This window comes from Otolemur garnettii, unplaced genomic scaffold (genome assembly GCF_000181295.1).
Source record: "Otolemur garnettii isolate 467f Iridium unplaced genomic scaffold, OtoGar3 scaffold00087, whole genome shotgun sequence".
In the NCBI taxonomy this organism is placed as follows: Eukaryota; Metazoa; Chordata; class Mammalia; order Primates; family Galagidae; genus Otolemur; species Otolemur garnettii.
In genome coordinates, this window is record NW_003852482.1 from 5,465,655 (window position 1) to 5,476,783 (window position 11,129).

The 11,129-nt window shown below is 44.0% G+C and overlaps 1 protein-coding gene across 1 annotated transcript in view; it reads left to right on the forward strand.

Annotated features, from left to right (window-relative positions):
• Window positions 1-11,129, forward strand: part of MED27 (mediator complex subunit 27) — an 80,743-nt gene that overhangs the window by 22,384 nt on the left and 47,230 nt on the right. The gene's annotated exons all lie outside the window — the stretch shown is intronic.

Consider the following 11,129-nt stretch of genomic DNA (forward strand, 5'->3'; position numbering starts at 1 on the left):
CCACCTTAGGTGTACGTGGCTGGCGCCTTAGCCGGTTGAGCTATAGGCGCCGAGCCTGGATTCATTAATTTCTTAAGACAACTCTAGAACTCTTCTATGAAATTCAGTTTCTATCTTTTCTTCCATTCTTTTTATCTTATTTGCCATCTATATTCTGAATTTGATTTCTGACATTGCTGCCATTTGTCTATGCATGGCGTCTTCAGTTGTATCTCCTTTGTCATTTCTTGGGGGGGGGGTGGTTATCTTCTCTGGTTATTCATATTGCCAGAGTTCTTCTGTTGGGTCTCCACCATGTTTATTTTCCACCGTTTGGTTATTAGAACTGGTAGGGTGAGATTGAATTGGGGTTCCCAGGTGGTAGAGATAGCCCCTTACCAAAGTGCTAGGCTTTGTAATTGTGGCTTATCTCCTACAACCTTACAAAGACCCCTTTCAGAGTTACGACCAGAGACTCTGAGGACCTACTTGGTGAGACAGTGTAAGGTAGCTCTGTTTTGATATCAGCCAAACTTGACCCTATCCTAAGAAACCACAGTATTAGTTTTAAATCTCAACCATAAAGAGATAATAGTTGTGGAACCCAGTCCCTACCCTTCAGTTCTTTTTTGCTACAGAACTTCAGAGGTCAACCTCAGAATGTCCCCAATATGACAGCCCCAGACACAGGTTCCAATTAAATTGGTTCAGGCAGTGCAAACCCTGCTCAACAGAGAGGGATTCAAGGGTCTCCAATAGCACAAATGGAGCCAGGGACTCACTCTCTCACCCCCGCCAGACTCAATCCACATAGTTGTCTGCTTCTCTGCTCACAGGCCCAGTTGGAGCCTGGGGCCATGCCCCTGCCCACCAGTCTCAGTCCACACCCAGCTAGCCTCTGCTTGCCAGACCAGCTAGAATCAGGGGACCATGCCCCCACCTGCCAGTCTTAATCCACTGCCTGGCAAGCCTCTGTTCGCAGGCTCTGTTAGAGTCAGGCCACTGCACCCCACCTGCAGGTCTCAGTCCTCACCCAGTAAGCCTCTGCTTACCAACCTCACTGGAGACAGGACCACGCCCTAGCCCTCAGGTCTTGGTTCACACCCAGCAAGCCACTGAGTTCTCTTGGAATCAGGGGACCATGCCCTTGCTCTCAGGTTTCAGTCCACACCTAGCAAGCCTCTGCTCACAAGCCCAGGAGGTCTAGGGACCAGCCCTGACTACTGAACTCAGTCCACATGGGGTGACCACTCCCCTGCTGTGGGTGCCGTCAAAGCTGGGGGTTCTGCACTGCATCCTGCCAGTCACAGTCTGAACCGAGGGATAGCACCAGACATGGGTTCCAATTAAATTATCAACATCACCAGTGGCCAGGCATAGTCATAACCAGGGGACTGCTCCCTCTCCTACTGAGTGTTCCTTTCTTCCCACACCTTCTTTCTTTCCCGTTAGTCACAGATTCCATCCTGATGGTTGGTGTTCCATACTATGCCCATATCTCTCAGGAGAAGACCAAACACTCTGTGCTCTGCAGGGGCAGAACTTTAGACTGCCATGCAAAGGGGAAAGGGTGGACTGCGAGTTTGGACTTGTGGGGGAAAATATCCGTTCAATTTTATGCCTGGTGGGGTGGTAACTAGGTTCATAAGTAGGACTTCCCTGGAGAGGGAGACCTGGAGTTTAGTGGCTCTCTCTAGGGAGGTAAAATGAGAGGTCTTTTGTTCCTTGCTCCTTGGCAGATAGCCTGCAGCAGGCCTCCTGCTTGGGGTGGAGGGGGATCTCCTGTCCTCTAGGCTTTGTACCTGTAATTTGTTTTCTTGAATGCTCTTTCTTGGAGTTACAGCTTGGTGAACTTCTTTTTTGGCTCAGCTCCCCACCTTTGGCTTCATTGAGTCTGATTCCATCCAGTTTTTCTTCCTCTGCTCAGGAGCCTCTGCCGAGGGTTGCTACCATTCGGCCTTCTTCCCAGAATTCCAGTTTTTCTATTTTTAGTAGAGATAGGGTCTCACTTTTGCTCAGGCTGGTCTTGAACTTGTTGCTTGGCTTTCTTGATGCTGCCACACTGGGGAGATGTTGCGGGGGAGGGTCTAGATTTTGAGTATGTGCTTCTCATGTCGGGAAATGGCTGCACTTGCTAAAGGGCGCTCAATCTTGATTATTTCTAAACTCTGTGTTTGGATGTGATGCCTTTTGCTAGCAAATGTCCAGCTTGTCCATTCAATACATATTTATTGAGCACTTGCTTTGTTTAGGCCCTGGTCTAGGCACAGTAAGTGAAGCTGGTGAGTTCCCACCTTTTTGGGCAGCGGAGGAGTAAAGTACCTGGAGCGCCTGGTTTTAGTAATAGTTCCTGGGCCTAGTGCTGGTCTTTCCTTCTCTGAACTAGTGGTCTTAAGTGCCTCAGCTTACCAGTCCTTGCTCTTGGAAAGGAACAACTCACAAAGTGCTGTGTGACTTAACTGGCACGTGTAACTTATCTAGACCAATGTTTGACCATAAAGGAAATTTTGTCTTACTATCCTAGTATCTTAAATATCATCCAGTCTTCATAGCTTGGTACATTTTAATTCTATTACATGCTTAATGTAAATGCAAATTTACTGTTAGTGATGTACATTTTCTGGCTTATTTGCCCTGGGGATGTCATCGGTTTGTCCTGTCCTCTTCCAGCCTAAGTCTGTGCTTGTTCAAGAGAACTTTAAATACTGTGTACAGTAGAACTTCCCTAGCTGACCACCTTCCTGCATTGACCATCTTCAGTTGACCTAATTTTCATAGACCACACATGCACCACATATACGTGTCAGTACAGTGGGCCTGGTTCCTTATGGTGACCACCTCTGTATGTTGACCAGTTTGGTGCAGTTCCCTGGGTGGTCCACTTACAGAGGTTCTACTTTATGTATCTTACATATACAGAGGAAATAACAATCACTTGGTTAGCTTTAGGATATCATCAACCTCAGACCTGACCCAGCTAGTCCGTTTCTATCATCAGAGAACTTTCTGTGTTTTCTTTGTGATATGGGTTGGTGACTCTGGAGCAGGAGGAACGGCACACTTATTATTTCCTGCATTCAGGGCTGGGACTGTTTCCTTCCTTTAGATCCCTGAAGGACCCTTCTGCCGGTGTGTGTGATTGGCCATGTGCCCCAACTTCACCTGTTGCAGGGCGAGCTGGGTATGCTGTATTGTCTGACTGCCTGACCACCCCTGTTCAGTCATCCAGTTGTAGCGAGATTTATCTACCTTGCCATTTAAAATCATATTTTACAATTCAGTATGTTCCCCAGAATTGAACATTGATTCAGATATTACATCATCCTTGGTGTTGTGATGAGAATTAGAATCACTCGAGTTTTAGATAGAATTCTTGACTTCTTAGTGAGCAGAAAATGATTAAGTGACCATTGAAGAGTTTTGTTTAGTGACGGGTGGAAGAGTATTTTCTTTTAAAAATCATTGTGATCGTTTCTGTATGCTATAGATCCTGTCCACATTTCACACTTTTCACCTGCAAAGTGTGCTTGCAGACACTTCTTTTTCCTGGTGGTGAATGCACCTAGCCCAGGGCCAGAAGGCAGGCGCTCAGTAAGTCTTAGTTTTCCTTTCGTCAACCAAAGCACCCATCCACTGTGACTCTGGCCCCCAACAATTAACTCCAGCCATTGGAGGCATTTCTGCCTAACTAGATTACCTTCCAACTTGGTCTGGATAGCAAAAATGCCAGCTGTAAATGCCTTTAAAGTGTTAAACAAAACAAAAATTAGAGGGTTATGGAAGCCAATAAATACTCTCCTGTCCTTGTTTTTCCCAGTCAAAAACAGAGCAGTCCATGTTAATTTTAATTGCTTAGGTGAGCTCAGACATTGAGATTTGAATACATTCACAATAGCTCAGACAGCATAACCACATTATCCTGCTGGCAGTATTCAGGAATCTTCCGCCAAAACGTTGTGCTCGGAGATCTCAGCTCAAAAAGCCAGAATGTGGTGATATCTTACCGTGGTACTTTGTTGGGAATGTAGCTTTTCCTGTTGACATTTTCTCCAAGTAGCAAGGTGTTGTCCTTCTCAGTCACACAGTGGTGGGCACATTATTGCTTTCAATGAAGATGTTCAAAGTTCTTGGTTAGCTGAAAGTCTGGGGGGGGGGGAGTTCCTGTCTTCTCATGAGTTGCAAAGTGGAAATGGCCTCTCATTAGCCTCCCATAAGCAATCCCTTTGCTCTGGTGCTAAAGTTAGCATGGTCTGGAGGGCACTTCCCTGTGACTGTATCTCCCATTGTCTGTTCTTGCTCCCCAGATGATAATGATCTGCTAACTGGATGAGCAAATACTCCCACCCTCTTTCAGGCCGTCTTCTATGGCCAGAACATTTATTTCCCCAGCTTCCCTCCTTGTCTTAGACCTCTTGTCCTTTTCTTTACACAGAGTGACCTTTCAAAGTACAAGTTTGATCCTGCAGTTCTCCTGCTTAAAATAGATTGATGACTCCTTGGGCTCAGGATTAAGGGAGACTCCATGATGTAGCTGTGATGGCCCAATTTTGGCTCCTGCAGTGCCCAGCTCTAGCACCTAGTCACCTATGCAACCTGATGCCCTGCTCAAATGGGCCCCATCTCCCTTTTTAATAGTTTCTCATTATTCTATATTTGTTTATAGTCACTTGCTTTGGAGAGGTTTTTCTGACTTGCCATGCTGGGGTGAGGTGGCCATTCTGTGTGCTCCTGTAGGCCACTTCCTTCCTGCATTACCCACATGGTGGCTGAGTCACACTGGACTGTATGTACTGATTACCTGGGCAGAGGACAGGGCATATTGGTCTGTTTACTATTGTATTTCCAACGTCTAGCAAGAGCCATCAGAAGAAAACAAATTAACACTTTCAGTTAAATAAGTAGCTTAAGTGTCTTTGAAGTCAATATTGTAACTTTAATGCGCCACGTTTTCCAGAGAGGAGGTGGTAGGACAGGAGGGACTCTAGGCCCCCCTCTTCTTAGCCACTTTGTGCGCTGGGCACACAGCTGCTGTGGTGTCTTAGTGTGCCTTAGGGATTCCACTCACGGGTTGGTCTGCTGAAGGGTATTGCATATTAAGATGTGGTTTTTTTTCTTTAAACTAGTTTGGGGATACAAACAGAAGGCAAATTATCTTGATTATTTTGAGGCAGATATGAAAAGGGTAGAGAAAGGATGCAGTCAAAGTCATAGAAGCAGCTTATACTTATTTTAGCTCTTTATAGTTTCTGGAGAACCAACTTGCCCATCATAAAACAGTTGTGGTGTGTGGAGGTAAAAGTGTGGGCTCTGGGGCCTGGTGCCAGGGTTCTAGGCCTGCTGCTTCTCTTTATCAGCTGGTGACCTCAGGCAACTCACATCTGTTTCCTGACCTGTAAAGTGAGGTTGTTGACAACATCTACCTCAGGGTTGTTGTGAAGTTCAAAATCTTGGTATATGTAAGGGTCCCAGAAGAGCCCTGGCCTATGTTAGCTGTTACCATCCTGAATTCTCGAATAGTCCTGAGGGTTAGCCTTAATTTATTGAGGAGTGAACTTGGATTCCTAAAAGTGAGCTGATCTGCCCAGGTCTCCAGGTTGTGAATGGCTGAGGTCCGGACCTGCTGGAGTGGCCGGCCTCTGCTGTCCCCACAGTGGGAGGTGCCATGCAGCTGCTTTCTGGAGAACACGGTGGTGTCTTTCTGACGGGCATTGTTATAAAATGGCTCTTCTAGGTAAAACCTCAAAATGTTAACTTTACATGAAGTGTAAGAGTCCTGAACATTTATTTAAGCCATAGAGATCATTGTCAGTATTATTTTAAATATGTAAATGGGCTGATTGTACTAGACTGTGCTAAAGGAGAATCTGTGAATTCTCCTAATGTACATGGATCATGATGTCATGTTTTCAGGTGAGTTTTAAAAAAAAAATTTGTGTCATTAAAGTGTAACTTAGCTCCCCAAATTTCAGGATTATCAATGTGATCTCTAATTTTGGTTTTTATAATATTCATCCTGTGACATCTGCTAACCCTTGGCAGAGACATTGTAGGAGTGCTTTAAGCATTAGGGAAGAGATTAGTTTGGGGTCTGTGGTTAGGCTTCTGTTGGATTCATGAATAGATGTAGGTATGTTTCCAAGAAAATAATCTCTAGCTTTCATCAGGATTCTTATAGGGGTCTGTGGAACCACTGCTATGGGGAAAAAAATGTTTTTATTTTGTTTTTAAATTTGTAAACAAAGCATTTTATTAAAATGTTTACATCTGTCTTCAAATACAACAAATTGCTCTGTAAAAGTTTATTATAGAATATTTTTTATTTTTTTATTTTTTGAGACATAGTCTCTATCACCCTAGGTAGAGTGCTGTGGTGTCATCATAGCTCACAGCAACCTCAAATTCCTAGGCTGAAGCAATCCTTCTGTATCAGCTTCCCTAGCGGCTGGGACTACAGGTGCCCACCACAATGCCTAGCTAGTTTTTCTATTTTTAATAGAGATACGGTTCTCGCTGTCTGGTCTTGAACTCCTGAGCTCAAGCAATCCACTCCCCTTGGCACTCCTAGAGGATTATAGGCATAGGCATGCGTCCCTGAGTCTGGCAACAATATAGTTTAAAAGTGTGCCGTCAGTTGCTTGAGAGGCTGAAGTGGGAGGATTGATTGAGCCCAGGAGCCTAAATCCAGTCTGTGCAACATAGCAAGATCCTGTCTCTAAAAATAAAATAAAATTAAAAATAATAAATAAAATATAAAAAAATAAAAGTATGTCAAATCAACTTTGCAAACTATTTACTGCCAAGGTAAGTATAAAAAGAAAAATCTTACAACCCAAATCAAATGGTCTAGAAGTGTTATTTTTATACCATAACATTGCTTCCAATTCTGGCTGTGCTGAGCTGGACAGACCTACCTGGAGCCACCCCAAGATCCCTGAGAGGCAGGGTCTGTAGGTCTACTGTGAATGAGGGGTCCTGTTCTTTCAGATTGGAGAACTTATTTCCAAAGTTAAGGTTCAGGCTCCATACCTTAAAGCCTTCATTCATGCCACTTTGTTGGCCCCCACTTCTTTACTAAAGTGTCTTTTGGTGTTTCAGAAAGGGTCTCATACTAGTTTGGACAATTAATTTCAAAAACCTATTTTAGAAAAAGTACTACATACCTCATTGCTGAATGTCAAGGCCTTCACCATCGAGGTATTCCCCTGGGGAAGCTGTGCATTGACACCAGCACCCCTCCTGTAGTACATGAAGGGTGACTGTATTATTAAGAGCTGCTTGTGGTGTGACAGGAGACCAAAAGAAAAATAAGATTTGTACATAGCTTCCTCTGAAAGGAATAAGGGAAATATTTTGAAACTTTTTTTTGAAAATTGAATTTTGAAGTTAATGGCATAGTGCAGAGTGTAGAAGAGTTTCCCACAGAAGCCCCCACAGGCTGGCACTGTAATAAAACTTGCATGGAAATGTAACCATTGCATGGGATTGTGCAGCGGTCCCAGGCAAAGGCAGTGATGTTCACTGTCCCAGTGTGCCCATTCTCCTGACTGGTGGGGAAGAAAGACCATTATGAGCTGTCGTATGTTGAATTTGCTTTAACATGAGTGTTATGTATACCTTATGGGTACGGGGGACCTGGCAGCCAAAAGGTCCAGGTTGTGTTTTATAGGTTTTTGTCAGCTCTCATCCTCTTCTAGCTATGTTGTCTGCCAGTGGTGATGTGTTTGCATTTGGACAAGAGTGTGTGACACTGTTCACCTCACAATAGGGACCCTTTGCCTGCTAATCTCCTCATATGGGTCATATTCTTTTACAGAGGAAATGGAAACTGCATTTTTGTTAAATTTAAGTTTTTCTACCTTGAAACAAACTCTCTCCCCTTCCATAGGCAGTGTTAGATATAATCCAAGCTCTGTGGCTTATCTACCGTGTGACTTTGGGCAGGTTGCTTGGCATCTTTTGAGCCTCAGTTTCTGCATCTTTAAATGGAGAGAATAATAGTTCTTATTATTCTAGAGTGTTTGTGAGGATTCAGTGAGCTTAGGCTGGGAAAGACATTAACTCAGGGCTTGATAAACGTTAGTTCTTAGGAGTATGTTAATGAAATGTATTAGTGTCGGTACTAAACGTATTGGGAATAACTTGAGATGCTATATCAACTAGTAACACCAAGTAAGGAGGTTGGGTAAGAGAAGTCATGAGTCTCCATAACATCTCAGCAGACAGGGATCTTAAGCCATGTTTTGGGCAAGGCACAGTAATGGCTGCTTTCCTAAGGATTTATTTCTAGCCGTGAAGTACAAATGTCTGGGGATGTTGAAGCTGTAATGGATCTTGTGTTTAAGGCTTCTGTTGTCACAGCTCAGAGTCCTCCTGCCCCTCAGATTGCTGCCACTGGCTTGGCGTGTGACTGCATCTCTTTGGCTTATCACCTGCCGCCTCTGATTTGGTGACAGTGAGGCACAGCCGTGGAGCTATTAGTAGGTAGGCCTTTAGGAGCAGTTAGCCATTGGAGCTTGCCAGCACTATTTGTACTTTGATTAATTAATTTAATATAACTCTCTCATATCAACCTGTGAGGATCGTTATGCACAAATTACTGTTTAAACTTGAAGCTTGTCTTCCTTTCACCAAGGCCCATGCTGGTCTGCAGTGCTCCCCTGAAGTCCTTCTGAGAGTAATTCTTTTCCTCTTGTCCTCCTGAGATATTAGATTCTCTCCAAAGTGAATACTCTAATTCAAACTAGAAGCTTTTAAGAAAGGACAAGCACTTCCTTAGCTTCTGAGCCTGTGTGTCATGTCTCCGTTGTGGAGGCCTGTCCTCTTTTATCTTTCCACGTGAGAATCGCAGTTCTCTAGTCCCCACTGCAGCAGCTTCATTCTTTCAAGTCAAGTGGGATTTTCAGAACAGGGCCGGAGTGTGTTTGTAAGTTCCTTTAGGGATGAGAAAGTGGATGTGTGTCTCACTCACCAAATTGCCTGTGTTTTATTAAACTTAAGATGCCATTGATTGTAAGATACAGCATTCTTTTTTGTACCAGTGAGAAGGACAAAGCACTGTCCAACAGAGTTTTCAGGCACTGTGATTGCAAGGTGCACCATGGTTTTAGAGGCTTTAGAGTAAGTAAAATATGAATATGATGCTTCGATATTATAGTGGGGCTGATTATAAAGTCCTTTCACTGAAGTCGGGGAGATGTGGATTTGGAGGGCCTAGACTTTGTGTCACACAGCAACCTTTATAAGTAAGACCTGAGTTGCTACAGAAGGAGTAATGCTCTTGCCTCTCTGAGGTGGGAAGAAGGGACTAGTATCTATGTTATACGGGAAAAATTGGAAGAGCTAGGTGGTACCGGCTTCATCATGCTGTTTATGTATGACTTTCAAATGACCACTTCAACATATTTTCACTCAGCTTAATATGGAGTTTTTACTTTTAAAATTGGCCAAATCTCATAATTCTTAACGTTAAAAAATTAACCCTTGACAACATATTTCCCTCGAGGACAGAATATTCCACTGTATTTATTACTCTTAGTGGGAGTCATGGTCCTGACATCTCACACCATCATCAGGAGAGTCTGAGAAAGTGCAGGGGCACGGACAATTTGGGAGTCTTGAAGAAAGATGAACTTAGGGAGTCTTTTCACTTTTATGAATAATGCTTGGGACCACCTGCTGGAAAATCCCAGGTGCAGGCAGACTTTTATAGTCCACTGGCTAATGTAGCGGCTGGAAACTGAATTGCTGCTGTCTCATTGGCTTAGATTTATCCCGGAGTAAATGAAGTTTAATGAAGACCCATTGAAATTATTCCTGATTATTTCAGGCAGAAAGAGACTTGCTGCAGATACAAGAGAAGATTTAAACCCCATACGGAGTGTGACCTAGAGAGTCCAAGCAGCCCAGCTCTGTGTTCCCTCTTAAAGGGACACCAAGTGCTGTCATACCTTTACTGGTGCTGTCCCTATGTGTAGTTCCCCCAAAGAAATAATGATTTCCAAAGTTAAGGTCAGCCTCCATCCCTTGGCTGCAGCAGGCCAGAGCCCAGACTCCTGTCCACTATCTCCTTTGGTCCCCTAGTGACTTGTGAATCGAGCCCGCTAAGCATGGCATCCCTGTTGGTTTGCTATACTGAGTACTAAGTCTCAGGGAAGGCAGATGCCTTGCTGGAAGTCAGACAGCCCTGAGGTGGTTGAACCCTGTAATGTAAATGATCCTGTTTGGAGGAGCTGGCTGAGGATTACTGCAGGTGGTGCAGGCTAATGTTTGCTTTTACCTTTGTCTAGGCTCTTTTGGTTTCAAGGAGAAAATTTACTTGGGCTCATGTGAGCAACAAAGGGGGGCATTATTGGGTGTTTTATGCAATCAAAGTGCAGGTGGCAGTATAGCCAGACTTTACGGCGGCCTGGCACCAAGATCCAGGGCAGCTTCTCTGGGAGTCTGAGTGCTCTGGGCACCCATGTGCCTCATTCCTGCCTCTTTGTGGGTCTCCATCAGGCTTTGCTGTTTGCAGATGAGTGTACTTGGCAGAGTAAGACAGCTTCACAGCCTCTGCATTTACATCATCTTAGTTTATGTGAGCAGTATGGGCTGATGAAGAATCTCTTGCTTTCGTTTTCCAGAGAGAATCTGGAGCCAGTTGTTTGTTCTGATCCACCAAATGTGCCCATGTTGGAGTGAGCAATTCTTGGAGAGAGGATTATGCTGAGCTGGACCCATACCTTCCTCTGCAAGGATTTGAGTCCCGTTAGGATATCTATACCTTCTCTTCTCTGGACTGTGAAAGTCAGAAAGTTGTTTTTCTCAAATAGGTCATACAAGTTAAGTATCCTTTACTTGAAATGCTTGAGGCCAGAGGTATTTTAGAGAATGGATTTTTTTGGACTTTGAAATATTTGCATTGTACTTACCAATTGAACATCCCAAATTCCAAAATCCCCAAATGTGAAATTCTGTAATGAGCATTTCCTTTGAGCGTCACGCTGGTGCCTAAGAATTTTGGGGCTTTGTAGAGTTCCATTTCAGATTTTTGGATTCGGGATACTCAAGCTGTACTTACTTGGAAGTGGCGGTACTTTGACCTCACTGTTCACATTGTGTTGTTGGGATGAGAGACTGGTTACTGTGTAATTATTTGCCAAGGCATCAAC